This window comes from Cetorhinus maximus, chromosome 7 (assembly GCF_964194155.1).
Source record: "Cetorhinus maximus chromosome 7, sCetMax3.hap1.1, whole genome shotgun sequence".
Taxonomy (NCBI): domain Eukaryota; kingdom Metazoa; phylum Chordata; class Chondrichthyes; order Lamniformes; family Cetorhinidae; genus Cetorhinus; species Cetorhinus maximus.
This window is the reverse complement of record NC_135885.1, coordinates 103,942,918-103,969,496: the sequence shown is the minus strand read 5'-3', so window position 1 is coordinate 103,969,496 and position 26,579 is coordinate 103,942,918.

Sequence of the window (26,579 nt, the reverse complement as noted above, 5' to 3'; positions counted from 1 at the left end):
ACATAGAAGGACAAGGGCAGCAGATAGATGGGAACACCGCCACTTGGAAGTTCCCCTCCAAGTCACTCAGCGTCATGACTTAGAAATGTTTCGCCGTTCCTTCAGTGTCGCTGGATCCAAATCCTGGAACTCGCCCCCTAACAACACTGTGGGTGTACCTGCACCACGTGGACTACAGCGGTTCAAGAAGGCAGCTCACCAGCACCTTCTCACGGGCAACTAGGGATGGGCAATAAATACTGGCCCACATCCTGTGAATGATTTAATAAAAAAACAAAATTCTGAGGTGCGGAAGGGGGGCCCAACCTAACTGCTGTGCTAAGTGACCCATGCCAACACGGTACTCACCCTTCCCGATCGCAGAAGGTCATTAAATCGCTTGCGGCACTACATCCAGGTGCGTCTCACCATATTGTGGGAGCTGACCTGTAATGCCACCTCATCCCAGGCACGTTTGGTTAGGTTGGGGGGGGCTTCCTCCTCCCATCCCTAGGGACCAGGATATCCCGGCATACTGCCACCTCCTCGAGGAGGGCAGCGAGGCACTCAGCGGAGAACCTCGGGGCTGACTGCCCTGCCAACCTGCCCTCCCGCCAGGCCTGCTCTCCGAAGACGTTGTCCATATTGCAACCAACCAAAATCAGTGGCAGCCTTAGGACGGCTTTCTGGGCTGTTTTTGAATAGGCCACCGGGTCGCCATTGGACCCAGCAGACATTGGCCTCCCGCCGCCACTCACCCCTTCCCACTGATCTCGGGAGCTGTGAATTATGCTGGGTGGGCCTTAATTGGCCTGCCCGCGTTAAATTGCGGTGCACACCCGATCGTGGGCAGCAGTCGGGTTCCTGACCGCCCCTGCCCGCTCCTGCCGAGCCCACCTGCCCGCCAACTGAAAAATTCTACTCATTAACTCTGTTTCTCTCACCACAGGTACTGCCAGACTTGCTGAGTTTTTCCAGTATTTCCTGTTTTTATTTTGTGGTTTACGATTAAGCCTTTGAAGGTTACTTACAGCATACCCTTTAAACAACCACGTTTAAACGAAGGTGAACAGCGGCAACCAACAAAGAGACAAATCCAAAGAAGAAATGTTGTCTCACGTTCAAAGGAGAGTGGCTGGATGAAACAATAGAAACAGTGTCTCAACAATCTAGAGGCAAGGTTCATGTATAACTGAGGGAAATATTCCAGTGCAATGCTGATGAGGGTTTGATCTGTAATATTTGTGCTGCAATTAGAATATAGCTACTGGCAAGAAATGGGAAGATGGATGGAAGTTGGGGTACATTGAAGGGTTCTCAAAAATTCCCACATTTTTCATATCATCAACAAGGATATTACTTTTGGACTTTTATGGCAGAGGACCCAACTGCTGAGTTAAGTGTAGTACCCTGCAGACAGGAAGCTGAGCCCATGAAGGCCTGGGACTGGACATGCTCGGGCTTGTTGAGTGTTGTGTGGTTTGTTGCCTGAATCCAAACAATGAGAGGAGACAGAATGCGCATTCTTCCCTTTAAAACAATCAACCCAGAGAAAGACTTCATCTTACACGAAACTAAAGCCCATCAAAATCTTGCATAAATAATCGCTACTAACTGCTAAAGCAAGAAGGCAGCAATCAATGTAATTAAGTGAACCTATCAAAACTCCACATATACAATGGCTTTCAGTTCAAGACTAGTTATGGGGACAGGAAGACAACGATAAACATCATATGAGCCCATTAAAAACAATGAGACAACAATCACCTGAAGAAGTCGAAATCAGACAAAGAACTAACCTTGATTTGGTTTCAGATAAGAAATTCGAAAAAACAATATAACTGGGCCACCAGTTATGAAGTGGGTGGACAGTTTTGGAGGTTGAGCAGTTCTGTAGGGTGAGCAGTTGGGAGCGGTTGAAGCAGAGTTTGAGCAGGGAGCTGAGCCAAGAGCAGGGTGGAGATCTGGAGGTTTGCAGGCCCGCAGGGAACATCACGGCGAGGGGCACAGGGTGGCAAGCTCAATCGAAGACAACAAGGCCGCAACCGCAGCCCTCCACGAAGAACGACCACCCACAACCACGCCCTCCACCCAACTGAAGAACCTTCGCAGATTCCACAGACCAGGACCACGTGGGAACAGCAGGCCCCAAAGGACACAAAGAGTGTACCCCAAAACTGTAACCGGCTTACCCGGCTGGATTTCGAACTGTCAAGGAAACCTGGTTGGTGAGCATGATCCCTGACCTCTCCTAGTTCAATTTAGTTAGGTTTTGGGGGTGGGACAAGGGTAAGGGGCTTAGTAGCGTGATTTTCCCTCGTTATGCGGTGTGTTCCCCATTCTTAACTGAGTGTACTTTATAGGTCTGTATAATCTCAGTGCAATTCTAATGTTATAAATTCATTTGTGACTTCAATAAACCCAGTTTTTTTTTCTTGCACCAAAACCAGTTGTCTGCTGCATTTGTCACAACCCCCAAATAAGTCCAAGGTCTAGAATCCAGGGAGTGGGAGTGATTCGAACTACTCAGAAGTCAGAGGTGAAGCTGACACACACCACCACCCCCTACAACATTTATCAAGCAAAGGTCATGAATTTGCTGTACATATTCTTAGAAGCATACATTCTCACCCACTGGGATTTGATCTGTGAAATATTCTGTTAAAACCACTAATGACAGACAGATGAGACTGGGGCTGATGGAAAGACAACTTTCAAAGCCAGAAGAAACAAAGTTCACATAGACAATGTTCTGCTTGCAGTACAAATGAACAGCCCCATGAATTCTGTGCAAAATATAAATGATCACATGACAAAGCATCTGCATGTAACAGTGAGTTGGCATAGTAAAAACAATGCTTCTAAGATTTTGGAGTAAGACAACAGTGTGATCCGTACATAAATCATGTCACAGATTCACCTGTTTTCATATCATATGCTTATTATCGAGGAAAGCACAGATATATCTGTTAGCAGAATGCTTATAATTTACTATAAGTTCAGAGATGCAGCATCTGTAGTGCATAAGACTGTATTTGATTAAATCATTAGCCTAGCTGTTTGTAATGTGCAAACCATTACAGCTGCTCTGAATAAGCTGGACATGATGGAATTGGTTCATTTCATATGGTGCTTCTGTCATGCCAAGGGAAGACAATGGTTTTGCCACACAGCTCAAAAAGTGCATTATACATTTAATAGAACAACGCTGTGTGGCTCATCCTCAAAATTTGGGGTTAGTCAATATCTGAAACAAAGTATAAATGATGAGGGAAATAGAGACACTTTTAAAAATCTAATTTGATGCTGACCCTCCTATTCCATGAGCCACAATTTTGTTAACCTGCCTTTTATGTGGAACTTTGACAAACATTTTCTTGCAATCCATATAGACAACATCCACTACGTTCCCTTCCTCAACCTTCTCTGTTACTTCATCAAAAAATTCAGTTAGATTAGTCAAGCACATCCTACCTTTAACAAATCCATGTTGCTTATTCTTAATTAACTCAAACGTCTCCAAATGCCTATTGTTTTTCCCCCCAATTATTATTTCTTAAACCTTACCCACAACTGATGTTAACATATGAACATACGAGATCGGAGCAGAAGTAGGCCACTTAGCCCCATGAGCCTGCTCCACCATTCAATAAGATCATGGCTGGTCGAATTGTAACCTCAACCCCACATTCTTGCCTACCCCCGATAACCTTCCACCTCTTGTTAATCAAGAACCTATCAGCTTTGCCTTAAAAATATTCAGACTCTGCTTCCACTGCCTTTTGAGGAAGAGAATTCCAAAGACTCACAACCCACTGAGAGAAAAACATTTCTCCTCATCTTTGTCTTAAGTGAGCAACCCCTTGTTTTTAAACAGAGACCCCTAGTTCTAGATTCTCCCACAAGAGGAAACATCCTCTCCACATCCACCCTGTCAAGACCCCTCAGGATCTTATATGTTTCAATCAAGTCACCTATTACTCTTCTAAATTCCAGTGGATACAAACCTAGCCTGTCCAACCTTTCCTCATAAGACAACTCTCCCATTCTAGATAATAATCTAGTAAACCTTCTCTGAACTGCTTTCCATGCATTTACATCCTTCCTTAAATAAGGAGACGAATTCTATACACAGTGCTCCAGATGTTGTCTCATCAATGCCCTGTATAACTGAAGCATAACCTCCCTCCTTTTGTATCCGATTCCCCGTACAATAAACAATAACATTCTATTAGCTTTCCTAATTACTTTCTGAACTTACATAATAACCTTTTGCAATTCTTGCAATTGGACACCCAGATCCTTTTGCATCTCAGAGCTCTGCAATCTCTCACCATTTAGATAATAGGCTTCTTTTGTATTCTTCCTGGAAAAATGGACAATTTCACATTTTCCCACATTATACTTCATTTGCTAGATCTTTTTCCACTCACTTAGCCTATCTATATCCCTTTGTAGTCTCCTTATGTGCTCTTAAAACTTACTTTCCTACCTATCTTTGTTTCATCAGCAAATTTAGCGACCATATCTTTAGTCCCTTCATCTAAGAGATTTCTATAAATTGTAAAGGGTTGAGGCCCAGTACTGATCCCTGTGGCACACCACTCTTTACATCTCACCAACTAGAAAATGACCCATTTATGCCTATTCTCTGTTTCCTGTAGCTAGCCAATGATCTATCCATGCCAATATGTTACCTCCTCCACCATGAACTTTTATTTTCCGCAATAACCTTTGATGTGGCACCTTACCCAATGCCTTCTGGAAATCTAAGTACAGTACATTCCATCTATTCCCCTTTATCCACAACACATGTTACTTCTTCAAAGAACTCCAATAAATTGGTTGAACATACTTTCCCTCTCACAAAACCATGTTGACTCTGTCTGATTACCTTGAATTTATCTAGGTGCCCTAATAATAGCTTCTAACATTTTCCCCATGACAGATGTTAAGCTAACTGGCCTATAGTTTCCTGCGTTCTGTCTCCCTCCTTTTTTGAATAAAGAAGTTACATTCGCTATTTTGCAATCTAATGGAACCTTCCCCGAACCTAGGAAATTTGGATAGTTAAAACCAACACATCAACCATCTCACTAGCCACTTCTTTTAATTCCCTAGGATGAACTCCATCAGGACCTGAGGACTTGTCAGCTCTCAGCTCCAAAAGTCTGCTCAGTACCAATTCCCTGGTGATTGCAATTTTCTTGAGTTCCTCCCTCCCTTCTATTTCCTGATTTGCAGAAATTTCTGGGAAGTTATTCTATCCTTTATAGTCAAGACCAATGCAAAATACCTGTTCAATTCATCTACCATCTCCTTATTTTCCATTGTTTATTTCCCAGACTCACTTTCTATAGGACCAACACTCACTCTGTTAATTCTTTTCTTTTTTAAGTATCTATAAAAACTCTTAATATCTGTTTTTATATTTCTAGCTAGTTTTCTCTCGTACTCTAATTTCCCCCCCCTTGTTCAACACAGTCATGGCTGATATTCAGTGTGAGCACCACTTTCCTGCCCACTCTCCATACTCCTTGGTTCATTGAGAGACCAAAAATCTGTTTTTCTCAGCCTTCAATGACGCAGCATCTACAACACTCTGGGGTAGAGAATTCCAAAGTTCACAACCCTTTGAGTGAAGAAATTCCTCCTCACCTCAGTTGATAAATGATTGACCCCTTATCCTTAGAGTGTGCCACCATTTTTTAGATTCACGAGCCAGGGAAAATAACCTCTCAGTGTCCACCCTGTTAAGCCCCTTTCAGTATCTTGTATCTTTCAATGAGATGGCTTCTCATTCTTCTGAACTCCAGAGAAAATAGACCCAATATATTCAGCCTTTCATCGTACAACTACCCTTACACCCCAGGAACCAAATTAGTGAACCTTTGCTGTACTGCCTCCAATGCAATAAAATGTCTCCTTAAATATGGAGACCAAAATGGCACACAGTATTCCAGGCAAGGTTTCACCAAAGCCCTGTATAACTGTAGCAAGACTTCCTTATTCTTGTACTCCAATCCCCTTGTAATAAATGCCACATGCCATTTGCTATCCTAATGGCTTGCTTATTTTCTGTGGTCCTTGTATGAGTACACCAAAATTCTTCTGAACATTAATATTTACAAGTTTTGTACCTCTTAAAAAATATTCTGCTTTTCTATTCTTATGACCAAAATGAATAACCTCACACTTCCTCATAATATACTCCATCTGCCACCATGTTGTTCTGTCACTTAACCTAGCTATATCTCTTTTCAGCTTTTTTGTGTCCTCACAGCTTGCATTCCCACCTAGATTTGTATCACCAGCAAACTTAGATACAATACACTCTGTCTCTTTTCTAAGTCATTAATATATATTGTAAATAGCTGAGGCCCCATCACTGATCCTTGTGGCACTCCATAGTTACAACCTGCCAATTTGAAAATGCCCCATTTATTCCTACTGTTTGCTTCCTGTCTGTTAACCAATCCTCTATCCATGATAAAATATTGCCCCCAACTCCATGAGTCCTTATATTGTGTATTAACCATCATGTGGCACCTTACCTTACTGAATGCCTTTTGGAAATCCAAGACTGGTATGGGCAGAAATTTATGCTCGGCGGCGGGTGTGCGCCCGACCCGCTTGAATATGAAATGATATACGTTGACGTCAATCGCGCGCGCCGATGTCAATGCGCAGTTGTGCGATAGTTCAGTTGGCGGGCGTGCGCCAGAGTTGGCAGCGCATCCGCTGACAATTAAAAGGCCTGTTAAGGTCATTAAATAATCAATTAACCTAAAGTTAATTATCAATTAACCTAAATTTTCGCTGTCCGTCCTTAAATTTTGCAATTAAATTAATAACATGCCCCTACTCATGTGACAGAGTCACATAACGGGACAGGTTTATTACATTTTTATTTTCTTTATTTTTTTTTTTAACAGCACTTCATCTCTCTGAGGCAGCCCTGTGCCTCCACAGAAAAACTCTGATAAATTTGTCAAACATCATTTCCCTTTCATAAAGCGACATTGACTTTGTCTGATCATGCTGGGATTTTCTAAGCATCTTGTTAAGATTTCGATCAAAACAGATTCCAGCACTTTCCTGATGAGTGATGTCAGGCTAGCTGGTCTATAGTTCCCTTTTTTCTCTCTCCCTCATTTCTAAAATAGTGGTGTTACATTTGCTAAATTCCAATCTGCTGGAATCATTCTACAACCTAGTAAATTTTGGAAAATCACATCCACTATTTCTGCAAGTATCTCTTTTAGAACCTGAGAATGTAGACCATCAGGAACTGGGGATTTGTTCAATTTTAATCCTTTAAATTTCTTCAAAACGTTTTCTCTGCTCATATTAATTTCCCTAATTTCCTAACTCTTATTATCCCCTAGGTTGCTTTTTATTTCCAATATGTAATTTGTGTCTTCTACTGTGAAGGACAGACACAAAGGGCTGGATTTTCATGGCCCCTATCAGGACCAAATGGATGTGGGACCAGAAAATAACAGCTGCTGAGTGGTGTGCCCATAAGCCCCTCCTCCATTTCCACCCTCTGCCATTTTCACGGGGGCAGGGGAAGGGAGCTGTCCCAGGAATAGGCCCGGTCCTATTAAGGAGACAATTAACAATGCTAAGGGTTCATCGAGAGCCTGCTTGGATATTTTATTTAATTTTCAGGGAGGTGGCTGGACTTTAACAGCTGTCAGGTTTTACACCAGATCCATGAAGGTGTGAACCATAAATTAGAGGCAGGAAGAGTTTAAAAGGCAAGTAAAATAGTTTTGCCTACTTTACAGTTCATCATGAAATGCTGCAGCATGAGTCATATGTGTTGATTAAACTCAATCATGACAGTGCTGTGATTGGAAATTTAAAAATGTGTTTGCCAGATTATTAAACTGCCAACTGGCAAGCAGCCAAGTGAAGGATCAGAATTTTTAAAAAGTTTATGAAATGGATAAAGTTAATAGAGCGTATTTTACAGTCTTGAAAATGAAGCCTAGTGCGATAACAATGTCTAATTGTTCAAGCTTTTCCAATTGATTTTATGTCTTCACTCTAGACATCTGTTGAGATAGCAGTTCTGAAGTCAGGTTGTTTACTTGGGGAGAGTTACGAGTTCTTGACTGCAATTCAACTGCCTGATGATTTTACAAATGCTTGGTCCTGCTTACACAATTGTTTGAAGCCCAAGATCAGCTATGGTCACGTTGAATATTGGAGCAGTCTTGATGGGCCATGCAGTCTACTCATGCTCCTATTTTTTTGTATTCGTGAAGAACCAGTCTGTTTACGTGTGGAGAGTTATGAGCTGTTCAACGGCTTCCAACTATTACAATAGGGCTTGTGAGTTCTGTTCATTAAGTGAATAATGAGTGAGGTGGGTGAGGGATCTGAGGGGGGTGAGTGGTGAGGGTGAGGGGGTTGAGAGGGGCGAGGGGGTTGAGGGTGTAGGCTGAGGACAGGTTTAGGGCAATCATAAGGTTTAACTGTATATAGATGAGCTGCTGATCGTATCAGAAGTGCCAGACAGAGGATCTTTGGATGCAGAGCTGGGTCCTTTAACATGTTCAATCTGGACTCAGCATATCTCCATTTCAGCTCTGGGCCTGTCTAGGGCCTGGACCCCCAGAAAATCCCAGCTCCCTGCATTCTCGAGATGGAGGTGGGAATAGGAAGCAGGATTAATCTCAACTCCAAATTCCCATCTCTGACATGAAAATGTGACCCAAAATATTTGTTTAATGTCACTGCCATTACCCATTTTCCCATGGTAATTTCTCCTGTCCCTACCTCTAAAGGACCAAAATTTACTTTAGCTATTCTCCCCCTTTTTATGTACTCGTAAAAGCTCTTATAATCTGTTTTTATATGCTTGGCTAATTTACTGTCATATTTTGTCTCTTTTTATCAGCTTTTTGGTGGCCCTTTTCAGGTTTGTAAAACAGTCCCAATCCTCAGACTTTTCTTTGCAACATTATAAGCCTCTTCTTTTAATCTAATACTATCCTCAACCTCCTTAGTAAGCCATGGTTCGGATCTTTCTTGCTAAGTTATTGGTTTTCAATGGAAACCACAGTATACATACACTTCGTTGTTGATTATTGTCATTAGATGACTAAATTGTTTATAATCTATTTTAAATAAATAGGAAAATGTGACAAAAAAGGGTTTTTTTCTTGACTTGGTCCTCCTGGAAAGTAGCCTAACTCACTGCCAGTGGATATAGGAAATTCGGGAGCTTTGAGTACAATTTTCTGACTGTTAATTTAAATGGTTTTAAAATCATGTATGGTATGCACCCAATGAGGCATCCCACTAAGAGCACAAAAAATTTAGAAAAATGCTCTACAGTTTTGTTTTATTCTTTCATGAGGTGTGGGCATCACTGGCAAGGCCAGCATGTGTTGTCTATCCATAATTGCCCTTGTTCAGAGGGCATTTAAGTGTCAACCACATTGCTGTGGGCCTGGGGTCACATGTAGGCCAGACCAGGTAAGGATGGCAAATTTCCTTCGCTGAAGAACATTAGTGAACCAGATGGGTTTTTACAAAAAAACGATGACAGTTTCATGGTCACCATTGCTGAGACTAACTTTAGTTTACAGATTTATTAATTGAATTTAAATTCCACAAGCTGTCGTGGTGGGACTTGAACCCATGTGCCCAGGTCATTAGCTTGGGCTTCTGGATTATTAGTCGAGTGACATTATCACTACATCACTATCACCCCATGAGTTGCACCAACAGTGCAAATGAAAGATCAATGCAATGAAAACTTTAAATTGGAATGACATGATCTTAGGGAGCGTACTGAGGCTTTGACATTTTGTTAGAGGACAAATGGATTCCAGAAAAGCACAGATAATACACCTATTATGTTTCCACTTATCCGCTAATGAATAATTCACACTTTAAAATTGCTTATTGGATAAGTGCATTGATAGGTAAAAACATACCTTGTAAAATTAACTCTTGGTGTAAGCAATGTGATTGAAGCCATTTAATATATGTCTTAATAGCTCAGCTTTGTATACAATCAGTTTAAGAATTAATTGTAACTGAAGCCTATTAATTGTTTTGTTGTCATAATTGTCAAAATGCCTGTCAAGTGTTGGGAACTTCTACAATGTAAGCAGTACTGGGTGGCATTATATAGAACTGTTTAAATGAAACAAAATTGGGCCTAGCACAGAAAAGCACAGTTAATTAAATTATAATGTAATTCCTCTAATGTCAGTCAAGTACAGTCAGTTCAATCTGTTAATGACTAAATAGTCATTTCAAGTATGTTTATGTTGACTATCAAACCATTTTTGTGTACGGATAAATTAATTTCTAATGATAGATACTTTTTAAAAATCAAAATACTCGACTGAACATAATGTAATGGCTTGGAATTTCTATTTTTCAGCACAGGTTTTCTACACGTTTCACCTAAAATCAGTGTAACTATCACAAAAGATTGCAGAATTTAAAGCACAAATACACTCAGCATAATTTGAGTTTTCAGCATCCTTTGTCCACACAAAACCACTCACACCCCTCATCTTAATCATCGCCATTGTGAGTTTCCACTAACTGTGCCATTTGTGGGCCTTTGAGGAGGCTTTAAAAATCAAAGCTGGTTCTTATGGATCAAGGACACTAAAAGCTTTCAAACAACTTTTTTTTTAGTTGACTAAGAAACTAACTACTGTAACCCAATATGACAGGAAAACAGTTCTGTCTTATTTTAAAAGTCATTTCCAAGAATTTAAAATGAGGTTATTTACAGGTGGTGATTAAAAATGCTTATTATTTTGTGATGGAGCCATTTTCAACTGTATCAATCAAACTGCACCAAGTTGCCACTCCAAAATATATCAGGGAATAATATTTGAAACAACCTTTTTGAAAATTACGTTTTGAAACGATTGTGCAGCTTCAAGGCAGATTTTGCATTTGTTGATTTCAAGCAGAAACTCGAGAAATAAAACACCAGGGGGAGAATTTTCTCCCCATTGGGTGGGCCAGTCGGGAGTGGGCGTGGCTGCCCGCAATTGGCTCCGCGCCATAATTTTGCGTGCCTTATAGGCGTTAATTGGTCCACCCAGTTTGAAATGCGGCTCCCAAGGACAGCGGGAGTGGGCGGGCGGTGGCAGGACTGCAATGACTGTCGGGTCCAATGGCGACCCGGTGGCCTGTTTAAATAGTGCTCCTGCAGCTTTGCAAAGGCTGTCAAACATGGCAAGTAGAAGGGCTCCCCAGAGTGCTGCTGGTGAGCAGGCCAGGCAGGAGGGTAGGTCAGTGGGGCACTGTGCCACTTGATTTTCCAATGAGTGCCTTGCTGCCCTCCTCGAGGAGGTGGAAGCACGGCTTGATGTCCTCATTCCCAGGGATGGGAGGAGGAGGCCCACTCCACATGACCAAAAGTGCCTGGGAGGAGATGACAGAAATAGTTAGTTTCCATGATGTGGTGCGATATGCCTGGGTACAGCAGGTAGGCTTTCCCCCCCAGTCCCCACCCCCTTCCCCGCCCCACCACCCCAACTCTGAGTGTAGTTACAGTATTGAATCATTCACGGCATGTTTTGCTCGCTGGGTGGGCTAGCAGATATTGCCCATGCCTAGTTCACCCTGAAAGGGTTGTGCTAAGCTGAGTTCTGCACCTGCAGCATGTTTTAGATTGACACCCACAGTACCGTTTTGGGGGCTACCTCAAGGATCTGCACCTAGGCACAGTGCTGGAACTCCAAAACATGTCAATGTCAGGGTGCTGACATGCTGGGAGGTGGCGGAGCACCCATCCATCTGCGGTCTTTGGCTTTCCACGTGCTTGTGTGTCCTTGCTTTGCAAGGTGAAACCGTGTGGGTGGCAAATGTGATGGAGGCAGCAAGTGGGCAAGGAGGGGTCAGCCCTGGCTTCTTGGTGTGAGTGTGCAGCAGCTGCAGGGTCACAATTCACTGGAGCCCTGCAATGTCCCACTCAGGTGGGAGTGGCAAGGATGCGATGGCAATCCAGGTACAGGGTGGACTAATCAATGCTCCTCTCTCCTTTTCAGGAGAAGACCACACACAATAATGCAGAGTGGATATAGACTGGCGGGGGCCAGGCCCAGTTGGCCATAATAACCAGATACGAGCAGGAGGCGATGGAGCTGGATAGGAGCCATGCGGTGAGGCTGGGGTGCCACGGGGAGATAAGAGTGCCGTGCACTGAGGTCACCATATCTGTCCCGGCAGCCATCCTACTGTTGAATGTTCAGTGATTTAAGCTTCCAACATGGCGTTCCCATTGATTATGGAAAGATGAGCGCATAATGATCCGGGGGACAGGCATGCACATTGACATTGTCTCCACTCAAACTAATCAAATGTCCTTGCTCTTCCTTTTAGCATCATCGGAGCAGGACCGGGAGGAGGAGGCAGAGGGGCCACCTCTAACATCTGAGGTCCCTGAACAATTAGAAGCACCAGCGTCACACCATCTCTGCCAGGCAGGCACCAGCGCAGATACTAGCACCTCGGAGGGAATTACATTGTCGGCTAGTGTCCCAGGGCACAGTGGTGAGGTCATTTCACCAGGCGAAGACAGAGAGTTCCCATGGCGCCAGCAGTCGGAGGACTGCAGGGGACCAGACACATGCTCGGCCGGTGGCTGATGATGTGCCTCTGGAGTTGTCCCTGAGGCAGCAGATGCTGGAAGTCCACCAGGGTGTGCAGGAAGATCTGGCGGAGATATATGAGGGAAAGCGTGCCATGGTCTCCATGCTGGAGGAGTCCATGTGGAGCATCAGCAATGCAATGACCCTCATGGCCAAGCACAATGCTTCCTCCATGGAGAGAGTGGTGACTCTCATGGAGAGGCTCCTCCAGGAGAACAATCAGGGCTTCCTGGGTTGCACTCGGACCTGCAAACCCTCACAGCTGCATTGACCGCAGCTGGTCAGTGCCAGTGTGGGAGATGGATTGAGCACCAAGTATCCCAGCTCAGTGCCCATCCAGTAATGGTGAGCAGGGAGGTCCGAAGTAACCTCACGTTGGTGCATGAGCTACCTGTCATCTCTGTGGGCTCTTCGCAGGGCACTCCAGATGAGGGTAGCAGCCCCTCCGCCCCTCTGCCAGTTACCATGGGATCCAATGAGCCAGTGGCAACAGGGGAGATGCCAGCCCTGGAACGGGCTGCTCCCTCCCAGGCAGGGGCATCAACGGCGACATGGGCCAGAGGACGCTGGCCAAGGTCATCGAGGCCAACATGGCAGCAGAGTGAGCAGGCTGTCTTGAATGCCAATGCCAGCAAGGGCATGTAGATGTAGCACCCGAAAACATAAATTTAAGGCACCTTAGGCACACCACGGGTTTCTCACTGATAGTTTAATGTTGCCCCACTATTAGTTGATTATAAGTTGGTGTGATGCTGAACACTTTTGCATTAAGTTTTTTTTCTGTTTTATTTTGTGAATTCATATGTGAACATGGCTCAGGGTGATTCCTTACCTCTGCAGGTGAACGGGAACCCATGATGTTATGAGTGACTTGTTTGTCATTGAGCTTTATTGACAAGGTACATAGTTAATGTTTCTAACCAGGCAGATGTTGCTCTCAGGTACCGAGTATGGAGCCTGCAGCTCTGCCGTGTGTTGAAGGTCCATCTGTGGCAGGCTAGCTGAAGGTTCATTGGATTAAAACCTCCCAGGTGTCCCTGCCTCCCTGGAGGTTGCCAGGTCAGCGTTTACCCCCTCAGTGTTCTCCAGAGCATGCTCATCCTCAGACTCATTGCTGGACTCATCGTGTGCAGCCAGAGCATCAGTGTCTACATCTTCTTGCTCCACAGTGTCTCCCCTTTTCCAGCGCCAGATTGTGGAGAGCGCAGAATGTAACCACTATCTGTGACACACGATCTGGGGCGTATTGAACGGTCCAGGCATCGGAAGCACATCTTGAGAAGACTGATGGTTCTCTCTACCACAGCCCTTATGGAGGCATGGCTCCTATTGTACCGCTGCTCAGCCTCTGTTCTTGGATGGTGGAGGGGCGTCATGAGCCACCTTCTGAGGTGATAGCCCTTGTCACCCAGCAGCCAACCATCCAGCTGGGCTGGAGCACTGAAGAGCCTCGGCACCTGCAAGTGTCTCAGGATGTATGCTTTATGGGAGCTGCCTGGGTACCTTGCCCAGACTTGTAGAATCAGCATCCTGTGATCACACACTATCTGCACGTTCATGGAGTGGAAGCCCTTCCTGTTGACAAAGGCACCGGGCTCACCTGCTGGCACCTTGATGGCCACATGTGTACAGTCGATTGCACCCTGGATGCAGGGGAAGCCAGCAATGGCTGCGAAGCCTCTGGCTCGCTGTGTCTGGCTGGCCTCACCCCAGCGGTAGCAGATGAAAGTCAATGCACGCCTGAACATAGCATCTGTCACCTGCTTGACACAAGTGTGGACAGCTGACTGGGAGACGCCGCAAAGATCACCCACAGACCCCTGGGAAGAGCCGGAGGCATAGAAGTTGAGGGCAGCCGTGACTTTCAACGCCACTGGCATGGGGTGCCCACCCACACGGCGCAGATCTCAGGGCCTATCATCTGACAAATGGAGGTCACTGTCTCCCTTGAGAGACGGAGCCTCCTTCGGCACTGCACCTCAGACGTATTGAGGTAGCTGCTTCGCCACCTGTAAACCCTGACAGCAAGATAGTGGCATATTCTGCAGCCCCTTCTGCCTTGGACTACCTGTTGGCCCTGTGCCCCCTTGTGCCTGCGCCTCTCCTCCCAAAGGTGGCTCCCTTGGAGCCGGTATATGGACTCCTGGCCTCCTCCCCCTTCTGGCCCTCTCTTCCTCCTTAGAGGAGGTCCCTCCAGTGGAGAGCACAACTCCCATTCTGGAAGGCTTCCAGAAACCAGCAAGGCCCCAAAAATGATGTTTACTCCAGAGTCCTGACCTGAAGCCTGTTACTCCTGTCCAAATAGCTGTGAAGAGTTTTGAAGTATTCCTGCTCACACAGGCAAGTAGCAGTAAGTTTAACCATTAAATGTCTCCCAAAGACCACTCGCGACCCCACTCACTCCTCTTATCCCACCCGTGGATGAGTTTTATAAAAATGTGGCCTATCCGCCTGCCCGTTGCGCCCGTGCGACGATCTGAAGATCGCACAGGCCCCAAAAAAATCGGCATCAATTACTGGCTCAAGGGCCTTAAGTGGCCTGTTAATTAATGGCGGCCGCGCATCAGAGATCATCACGCGCCCACCCACCGAAACATCATGATGGCGCGTGGTGACATCAGGACGCACGCCCGACGTCACCGCATGTCATTTTATGTGTCGGCATGTGAGACCCGCCCCCACAGGCCGATGAGAAAATTCTGCCCCTGATAAAGTGGTGGCAAATTGTGGTGCAATTTGCACCCAGTTCAGTGATCAGGGTGTAAATTGTGCCCAGGGCAGAATCTTAACCCCATTATCGTTATATGTTTTGCAATCTTTCATGTGCAGTTGTATTTAATACTGAATTTCTTTTATAAGAGTAAAGATGATGTTGAATTCAAAAATATTTCATTATTATTTAAACCTCCACAGCAAATGATTTTTATATTAAAATTAACATCCCATGAAACATATTAAACATAATACTGTTTCTTGCTTTGTGCTCTTATAATTTTACATAAGGGCCACAAAATTCAATAAGACCCAAAAATGGACACAGGGATAGCAATGTGCAATTAACCTGTGCCTGTTACTTCTGATGCTGTCTGCTCGTTTAAATGATTGTAGTGTGCAGTCTGGGAAATGGCAAGGGATGCAATATTATCAGAGGCGAGCACCATTTATAGGTAATCTGCAACACTTAGAGACAGTCTTCATCTCTTAAAGGGGAGGTGTACTTTTGGCTTGGGCAGATGCTGGGACTGTTTGCAAAAGCAAGTGTGATCAAATATAGCACAACACGGCAAAGAGTGGACTCCAAGGTTTCTGACATGGTCCTGGACGTTGAGCAGATGTAGAGGAGGAGCGATGTCATCTATCCACAGGGGGCCAGGAGACTCTCTGGCCAAATGTTCAGTAGGCACTGGAAGCAGTCAGCTGTGACAATTAATGCCAGGATTCTAGACCCAAGTAGCTATTTGCAATGCCGCAAGAAGTTCAGTAACCTCACACAAGTGGTCAACTCAATGAATGCATGTTCACATGCCATATCCAACCAACTTCCTCAACAACTTCAAACACTTCTCAATGCACACCACCCATGCAGCTACCAAAAATCTCTACTAAACATAACTTATACCTAGTATTCATAGATTCACCTCACTTTCACACACTTAGTACCTCTGCAAGCTGCACACCTATATCTCTCAGCCTGCATGCACAAAGTAATGGATGTCTGGCTCTCTGTCTGTTGAAACAGGTACACAAAAGGGAAAACATTGTTTGATTGAGGGCTTTTTCTCTTTGATCTATTTTGTCAATTTCTCAATATTTATTTACCCAAGATAAACAGATGTCAAGTGCTTCTAGTTTCTGCTATTGATAATTTAAAGGTCTGGTTAATTGACACTTTTATAGGGCTTTAGTAACGGTGGCTGGGATTTTCCATGCCTCCTGGCATCCGGCGTGTTTGGAGGCGTGAACAGATAAAAAATCAATTTCATGACATCGTGAAACTAGTTTGCGATCATCTGCTCAGCCCGTTGATGGTGGGCCATGTTCCCCGCCATCGGACATTGGGAACCTCATTGTAATGCATTAGCATATCATAATAAGGCCAGCCCATTGGACTCATCCCCCCACCCCTGTGGATTGTCCACGTGTTTCACAACAGTGTATATAAGGCATGCACTTGGTGAGCTGCACTTCGCTCGAGACTTTAAGGTTTGTTTGTCTATCTTTCTTTGGTTAGCACTCGCAGTCATCAGCGCCAGGCTTCACAGACAGCATCACTTCATTTTTAGAGGAGGGCTCACAGGCAGGTCTCTACCTACCAGATCAGCCATATGTGGGTGGCCTTTCAATGGCTGTAGGGCTAGGGCTTGCTTGGGGAAGGGGGAGAAGTGGCCCCAGGCAAGGGAAGAGCCTGCAGGATGAAGGCTTTACTGCAGGAGGAGGGTATCCCAGGGTGTGTGTGGGGGCATATGTTGATTTTTGCAAGTGGCCTCAGGATGGTGAAGGCTGAGGAGGCAGTCTTCAGAGGAGATCAGGCCAGATGGAGATGTGAGGATGTGTGTGAAAGAATGAATGGTGACGTCCCTTGAACTGGCAATGAGTGAGATGCCAGTGAATGTCCGATGGGCTTTTGTGTGTGTGCTAAGAGTGATAAGATGGTTGCCATACCCTGACTGCACAGATGAGATAATTTATCCTCTATCTGGATTGGATGGCCAAGCTCTTCTGTACAGCTTTGGCACTGATCCCCACTGCTATTGCCTACTAAGCTGGAGTGGTAATGTTGCTGCCCCTCCTGCGGCCAGAGTGGGAGTAGAAAACAGCGGGTCTCCACGGCATCCAAAATGCGCTCGAGGGTTGCAGTCTCCTTGCCTTTTGGGGCCATGTCTGCCATGCAGCAGTTCTGGGCTGGAAGCACTGAGCGCAGCTATACTTTAAATGAGGTGCCTGTCAGGATGAAGCAGCGAGGTGACGGCATGGCAGGTGAATCAGAGCCCACCTGCCATGGAAATGGCGTGTTTCCCAGGAAAGCATAATTAATGCAGAGGGTTTGGGATGATATGTCGTGAAAAGCTGCCATTGTGGCTAGCTGATAAAATATCGCTTTTCCCGCCTGCTACCGCACAGTGCAAACCTGGGCCGATTCCGCCCAGTGGGTTTTTCAAGAGAGTTATGAATGGCTGTTTTTTTAAGCTTTTCCACATGCCATTGTTACTATAGGGTTCATTGTTTCTGTATAAAGTGTATACTGGGTGAATGGGCTTTAATTGCTATGAGTTGGCATGGAGGGTTTGAGGGTTCATGGAGTGGGTGAAGGGGCATGGGTTGGCATAGAGATTATAAGGGGCCTTTGGGGGTGGGGAAGGGGTATGTGTTGGTATGAGGGTATATCAGGGTGTGTGGGGGGTATGGGTTAGCATGAGTTGGCATGGATGGTGTTCTGTGATTGGGTCCTTCTATCTTGGTCTCTAGGCATGGGTTTTGCTTCTTAGACAGACTGTATGCATACCCTGGTAGCTGCTTAACACTTGCTTATTAGTACTACATCTAAACAGGCTACACAGTAGGCACACAGCTCTTAGGCATGATTCCAACCTCTCTCCAATGAGAGTCTCACACATGACTGACTAGTGTCAGTGATACATCATCATCTACATCATACATTAGTATATCCCACCTGTTAACCCCGAGGAACTTGTTGCTCCTTCAAAGGATTCTGGGAAGAAGCTTCAGAAGAGAAATGATTTTCAACTGTTGGGAAGACTTTCACAGCTGTATCATCAGCTGCTGTATCAAAGGCTGAAAAGGCATTGGAGGTCTGATATTTCAATGACAAAGGAAAAAAAGACCAACTTCCTCTCAGACTGTGAGGAAAAGAAGAAGAGATGACTTTCCAATGATTCTTTTGGGAGGACAGTCTACTTTCTATAGGCAGTGGTAAGAGCACCAAACTTCTCTCTGTACAATGTTACTCCACTATGGGAAATGGAAAGAATTGCTGAGAATATGGAGACAAGACAGTCTCATCTTTTGTAATGAGAGGAATTTCCTGTAGGCAATCAAATAAGGGATAACATTGATGGACAGGGTTCTGCAGCTTCAGAAGTGCTAAACATTCAGCCGCAGCCTCTGCGCTGACCTCCAGCTCTGTGGAGAAGACATTTGGCTGGGACTGAAGTATGGGTGGGAATTGACTTTCACTCTGGGAAGGTATCAGCTCTTGAGCAGTGTGATCCTCTATGGACTCTAACTTTGACTCAGGCAAGGCATCCTCTATGGAAGACTCTTCATGGACAACAGAACATAAAGTAAGCAATACATCGGTAGATTCAGTGGAACGAAGATCTGAATGCTGCTTAGCCACTAAAAGCACAGATGATTCTTCTAAAAAGACAGCTGAGACATCATAATGTGCATCCATCAAGGGGAAAGATGAATCATTCTCTTGGACCTCAATCTCCAAGGGATCATTCAGTACTGCAAGAGATTCTTCCTTATCACTCTCTAGGAAGAGCCAGTTAAAGTTCAGCAAGTCTGTGACTCCATCTTTGGCCTTACTTTGTGAATAACTGAGAGATTCAAACTTCTGTGTCTGCCCTTGGTCTAGAAGATGATGTCTCTGTGAAAGAAAGAAAGAAAGAAAGGGTCTTACTGCTGAGTGTTTAAACTTCCTCAGCTCCTGAAGGCTGAATTTCCACTATTTAAAAGGTTGAAGGTTGTTGCAGGAAAGACAGTGGACGGAATTTTCCCATTCCACCTGTGGCGGGCGGGAGTGGAGAATCCAATGGCAGGCAAAAAGACGTAAATCAGCTAGTGTAAAAACAGCTTGCCATTCTCCCGATGGGTGGGTTTATGGCAGATCGGTTATATCTCTGACTAGTGGTGTGAATCCATTTGCATTTATTAACATCTCATGAATACTCATTAAAACAGCTGCTCACCGGAACCTTGTCACGCCTACCAATCTTGTATCATGCTAGTGGGAAATTACATTGGCCTCAAACCCGTTTGAAAAGCGATGACGTGCACAAGTCAGACCTCAGTTCGCTGGTAACTTGGAGTTGAGTGGAACATATGTAGCCTACCTGCCATAGCGCTGCACCAGTCTTGTGATGAAAGCCACACTGCTAGGGCTGTAGGGTTTGTCTTCTCCTGCTCTTTGCCCAGGTTGCCCCGAAGGACACCACTGTTCTGTGGTACTCGTGCAGGCCTCCAATTTCAGAAACTAGCACTTCAATCGGGGGTGGGCTGTGAGGCAGTGGTGGGGTTGATAAGCACAAGGTGGAGCAATGGGGAGAGAAGGCTGTGGAATAGCAGTGAAGGGGAAGGGCAAACACAAGGGGACCTTCCTGGGGTTGCCCTCTAACTACTTGTTGCTGCAGGAATGAACAGGAGTCTGCTTTGAAAGAAAGGAGGAAGACCTCCTTGCAATGAAAGCCACTGAAAGCCAATGACTTCATTAGCACTGTTGAAGAGCAATTCAGAACATAGTGGCTTCACATCACAGTCATTGCATCTCAGGAGTAACACATAGGAATGTAGAATTTGGGAATGCAGGCAATAGTGAAGGAGGCACAGCTGTATCATATATGGCATTCCATCAATGAAAGCCTGTCACCTGTTCACCAGATTTGACACTCCTAATGGGACAAAGGGCATCCACTCACAGCAGACACATGGAAACACCACCAACTGCAAACCATTCACCATCCTGACTTGGAAATATATTGCCGTTCCTTCACTGTCTCTGGGTCAAAATCCTGGAACTCCCCCCCGCCCCCCTCACAGCACTGTGGGTGCACCTACACCACATGGACTGCAGCAGTTAAGAAGGCAGCTCACCACTCCCTCTCAAGGGTAATTAAGGATGGGCAATAAATGCAGGCCTAGTCAGTGAAGCCCACATCCCGTAAATGAATTAAAAAAAACTGATTGGTCATTAAGATGCCACATCAGAGATTGGAGCACAGAGCAAGGTTGGATCACTCATCTCAATTAAACTTTAGCACTCTACACAGGGCTCAAGATGCTACATATCTGTGATGCCATCTTGGTCACTTCATGTGTGTGCTAGTGCCTCAGGGACAAGGTAGAATCAGGCACCATGCAAGTAGGGCAGGAAAAAATATGGACTATTACAGTTTCCATATGTTTTATCTTCTGAGTTTCACTTTCTTGCTCCTTGAATCATTAATGTCTTCAATATTTTCTTCCAGACAGAAGGCAAAATTACATATGGATCCAGGGCTCAATGCTGCCTTTGTCAGGGTCCTAATGCAATGGAGGAGGCGAAGGAGGGAGAGATGACTCCGTACGCAGCACCAGCAGGAGGGACATGGTCAAGCGGAGACGGAGCATGAACAGGAGGAGAGACCCAGACAATGGGGACGACTCGCCAGACCTAAGGTTTATCGTCCAACAGCCTCCTATTTACAAATGTGTGAGAGGCAGTGCCGTGCATTTCTGCACATGTCCCAAACTCTGGTACATCACATATGCCACATTCTTTGTGAAGACCTGATGTCATGTGGATTTGGAGGATATCCCCTGCCAGTGGCTTTGAAGGTGGCTGTAGTGCTAAATATCTTTGCCTTTGGTTCTTTCCAAGGATCAACAGGCGGCCTGTGTGGCATGTCTCAGTCTGCAACACATCAATGCATAAAGGAGATCACAGATGCCCTTTATAGGAAGGTCCATAATCCATGTCAGGTTTCCTCTGGATGAAGATAGCCAGGCTGCGAGATTCACCAGCTTCGCCATAATCTCAGGCTTCCCAAGAGTACAGCATGCAATAGGTTACATCCATGTGGCTATACAGGCTCCATGGCAGCAGCTCCTCATGTTTATAAACCGCAAGGGCTTTTATTCCATCAATGTACAACTGGTGTGTGTGATCACCGGAAACACATACTGCATGTTTGTGCACAGTAACCTGGGAGTTGCTATGATTCCTACATCCTGAGTCACTCCCAGGTGCCTGAGATTTTCGAGGGGCCATTATGCCTGCAGGGGTGGCTGCTTGGGGATAAGGGGTACCCACTGAAAGGCTGGCAGATGTTACCAGTACGTTGCCCTCAGAGTCGTTCCAAGGAGAGGTACAACGTTGCTTACAGCTCCACATGCTCCTTTATAGAGCAGACCATAGGGCTTCTGAAAATGCGCTTCAGATGTTTGGACTGCTCAGGTGGCTCATTACAATACACTCCTGACAGGGTTTCCCATATCATCATAGTGTGTTGTGCCCTTTACAACCTGACAATGCAAAGAGGTGACCCCCTGCCAGAGGATGACCTGGAGGAGGATGAGAGCTCATCAGGGATGAAGATCCAGAGGCCCAGGAACCTCAGGAGGCTGCTGAGTGTCAGTATGAGCGTGTTCACACCATGGAGGAAGGAAGACGTGGGAGATGTGCCCATGAGAGGATACTCGATGACAGGTTCCAGAAAGAGTAAAATCAAGTGAGGGAATATGGCCACATCTCTCCTAGCCCTCTATGCCATTTACTTTCATCGCAGGGGATGTCCACCCACTTGCAGCGAGAACAAGTCCTGCATTCACACTTGCACGTTCTGGCCTCATGAATCGCCAGCCCATGATCTTTGCTTTGGTCCGTGGGGCCCTGCGAGTGAGCTTACTCTGGGAACTAAGAGCCCACTTAGGAATAAGATGATGTGAGAGAAGATTTGAAGCCTTCACCGCCATTTAATGATGCAAACCCTGCTGCAACTGAGATGTGGACATGTCTAGTGATCTCCTCCTCCCGTGCATGTCTTTTCTTCTGCCACTACCACTGAGGAGACACAAAAGTCGCTAGAATATCAATACTGATGAGCTATCATCACTCAATGGTGTTCTTTGATGAAAAAGGGTTAGGAACACTTGCATCACACACTTCCAATAAAGATTTAAATAGATCTCCATCACATCACACAATGGTGTGGAGACTCTTTCAACTGAGGTTGACATCACAGGAATGTGAATCTCACAGTGGCAGACTATTACTGAGTGGGAGGAAGGCTAAACCTTGAAATAAGAGGTTTCCAAAGCACAGAATCACAACACCTTCAATTACCCAAAACATTCACATAAACATCAAATGTATTCACATGCAATTTCTTTACATGTATAACATACCTGTGACTCAAAAGTGAATTCAATTTTTCTTAACTTTCTTAACTCTATCGCTACGCCTGGGTGCAGCCCCAACATCCACAGCAGAGGTGGAGGCAGTCTGTTAACTGCAATGTCCTGATGTCTGTGATGACCTTGGCAGACGTCCTCTGGTGGCCCTGGGCCTGGAGGGCCCCGGCCTGATGAGGGTCACCTTCTCCGGGGCAGAAGCGCCCTCAGCAGCCTGAGAAGCTGAAGTGGATGGGGTCACAGGCAGACGGGCCTGTGAGCGGCTGCACACTCTTGGGGTGTCCTGAGAAGAGGCCCCTGGGGTGTCCAGCTGACATTGTCCTCCCTGTGTGTGCCTGAGGGCCCTGCCCTGACTCCTGCGGGAGATGGTACACCTGGACGGGGCCAAGTGACTCGTCCCTATGTGATCAACACCCTGATGGTGCCCACCAGGGTGTGTGGCCATGGAGTGCAGGGCCGAGCGCAAATCTGGCAATACCTGCTGGACTGAGGTCTCCATGGTGGTCGCCATGATAACCTCGAGGCGCTTGCATGTTGGAACCACAACATCAGACAGAACATGGACGGACTTCTCCATCGTTTGCTCTAGTCTGCTGAGTGACTGTCGAATCTCTGCCTGATGTTCCACCGCCTGTCGTTGCACCTCCAGCATTGAATTGGTGGCAGCTTCCAGAGGCTCATCATCTGACTTAGGCTGAGCAGGTGGTTAGTCTCCAGCAGCCTTCCGAGTGACAGAGACACGGGCTGTCCCTGCCTCTGACTGCTGCAGGAATGTGTCAGTGAGGTGTTCCCAAGAAAGTGAACCCGAGCCTAATCTACAGTTGGAGCCCACTGACGTGTATCTCTGAGCTGGAGGAGGGTGCGTGTGAGTGCTGTGACAGTTCTTCTGGAGCTTCCTCTTTGGACATGGTCTGGGGGCTCACACTGGCTTGGGGGCCTCAATCTGCTGGTGCCTAAAAATAGAAAATAGAGTTTTAGATAATGAGCACAAGCTAGATAACACTGCGTGTGACTGTGGCAATCTGATGTGTAATATACCTTTAAGAAGAATGTTATAAAAGAAGATCACATGATCTTATTATCCAATGACAGAATAGAATGGGCTTCCTTAGTAGCCTGTAGTCTGTAGTGAGTCATCTAGAATAAGAGTCTGTAATGTAGAGACAGAGTTTTAGTTGTAAGTACACAAGTGTAGCTGTTGAGTCCCTTTGTAAATAAATAGAATGTGCTCTACATAAGAATTGTCTGCTGATCTACTACGTCTATGGTACCAACTCGGTCATCCTGAAACAAGTGGGCAACCCGAATGCATTAGCCCAACTAAACTAGTGACCAGGATCCAACAGTGACTCACTGTGATTGTCAAGATGTGATGAGGCGATGAAGCTGTGATCCATACTAGGTTGTTGGGAGAGGCCAATTCATTTGGATGGGGCTACTGCCCATGAGCCTACCCAATCTACAGAGTCATGTGAAGCCTTGGGGTTGCCCCGAATTATAGCCTGATTCAACACATGGAGTTGGGACTGTATGATGCGCTGAACCGCCTGCCCGTTAATGGGGTTACTTGGCAGATTAAAAAAGATATCAAAGGCTTTAGTAATGGACGAAGTCCACAGTGGATTCCTGCTCACCCTGCCTTAGGAGAATGTCATCTGCTACTGCAACTACTACATGAAGAAAGGAACTAACTTGAAACTTTGGCCCTTTCTCGTGAAGAACTGATGCTGCTTGGTACTGAAGAAAATAGTGTTTCCATAGCTCCCATTGCTGACCTCTTTGTGGGGCCCTCGAGCCAAATGGACGGAGCAAGGGCAGAGACTGCTCACTGGGTATAGTCATCATTACCTCTCTCCAGTACCTTGTACCGTCAAAATGTCTTTGAGTTCCTTTCAAAGGTTTCTTCACTCTGTGGTTCCTTCGACAACACTGATGTCACTTTTACATTGATGTATCCATCACTGCAACCATGTTCTGTGATTGAGTCCTTCAGCCTTGGAATCTAGGCAAGGGACTTCATTCTTAGAATGACTGTAGATGTACTCTGGTCTCTGCTTAACACTTGCTTATTAGTACAACATCTAAACAGGTTAAAGAGTAGACACGTAGGCATGATTCCAACCTCTCTGTCTCTGAGGTTCTAAAACATGACTGAGTAGTGTTGTGGTACATCATCTATGTCATATCTCATTATCCCATCTGTTATCCTTTTATACTATGGATGGGATATGGGGGATGGGTGGGGAAGTAAGGAGATGTGAGGGGTGAGGGATAGAGGGTCTAATATTGAATAAAATAACTGGGACAAAGGTCCAGAGAACCAAAGATGGCCTTTGAACTAGCCTCAACGCTAGGCAGCCCCTGTGTCCATGCCCAAACTGTTTCATTGGGGCGGTGGGTGCGACTCAATTATGCACCCGCTTGCCCTGGAACGAAAATCCCACCTTTTGAAGGCACTTTTTCCTGAGGCGCACCAAGCCGGGAAATTTCCCAATTCCTACTACCTGCATCTAACATGAATTTATTTGTTATTCATTATGGGATGCGGCATTGCTGGCTAGGCCAGCATTTACTGCCCATCCCTAATTGCCCTTGTGAAGATGATGAGCTGCCTTCTTGAATCGCTGCAGTGCATGTGCAGTGGGAACACCCATCATGTTGTTAGGAAGGGAGGTCCAGGATTTTGAACCAGTGACAGTGAAAGAACAGCGGTACAGTTCCAAGTCAGGATAGTGTGTGGCTTAGAGGGGAACTTGCAGCTGGTGTTGTTCCCATGCACCTCTTGCCCTTTTCTTCTAGATGGTAGTGGTTGCAGGTTTGGAAGGTGCTGTCAAAGGAGCCTTGGTGTGTTGCTGCAGTACATCTTGTAGATGATACACACTGCTGCCACTGTGTGTCGGTGGTGGAGGGAATGAATGTTGAAGGTGGATGGATGCAGTGCCAATCAAGTGGGCTGCTTTGTCCTGGATCGTGTCAAGCTTCTTGAGTGTTGTTGGAGCTATACTTACCTAGGCAAGTGGAAAGTATTCCATCACACTCCTGACATGTGCCTTGTAGATGGTGGACAGGCTTTGGGGAGTCGGGAGGTGAGTTACTCACCGCAGAATTCCCAGCCTCTGTCCTGCTCTTGTAGCCACAGTATTTATATGGCTAGTCCAGTTCAGTTTTTGATCAATGGTAACCCCCCAGGATGTTGATAGTGGGGTTTCTGCAATGGTAATGTCATTGAATGTCATGCAGAGATGGTTATACTCTCTCTTGATAGAGATGGTCATTGCCTGGCACTTGTATGGCACAGGTGTTACTTGCCACTTGTCAGCACAAGGCTGGATATTGTCCAGGTCTTGCTACATTTAGACATGGACTGCTTCAGTATCTGAAGAGTTGCGAATGGTGCTGAGCATTATGTAATCATCAGCAAACATCCCCACTTCTGACCTTCTGATGAAGCAGCTGAAGATTGTTGGGCCCAGGACACTACCCTGAGGAACTCCTGCAGTGATGTCCTGGAGCTGAGATGATTGACCTCCACCGACCATAACCATCTTCCTTTGTGCTGAGTATGACTCCAACCAGTGGAGAGTTTTCTCTCTGATTCCAATTGACTCCAGTTTTGCTAGGGCTCCTTATTGTCACACTTGGTCAAATGCTGCCTTGATGTCAAGGGCAGTCACTCTCACCTCATCTCTTTAGGTCAGTTCTTTTGTCCATGTTTGAACCAAGGCTGTAATGAGATCATGAGCTGAGTGGCCCTGGTGCAACACAAACTGAATGTAAGTGAGTAATGCCATTTGATGATACTGTTGTTGACACTTTTCATCA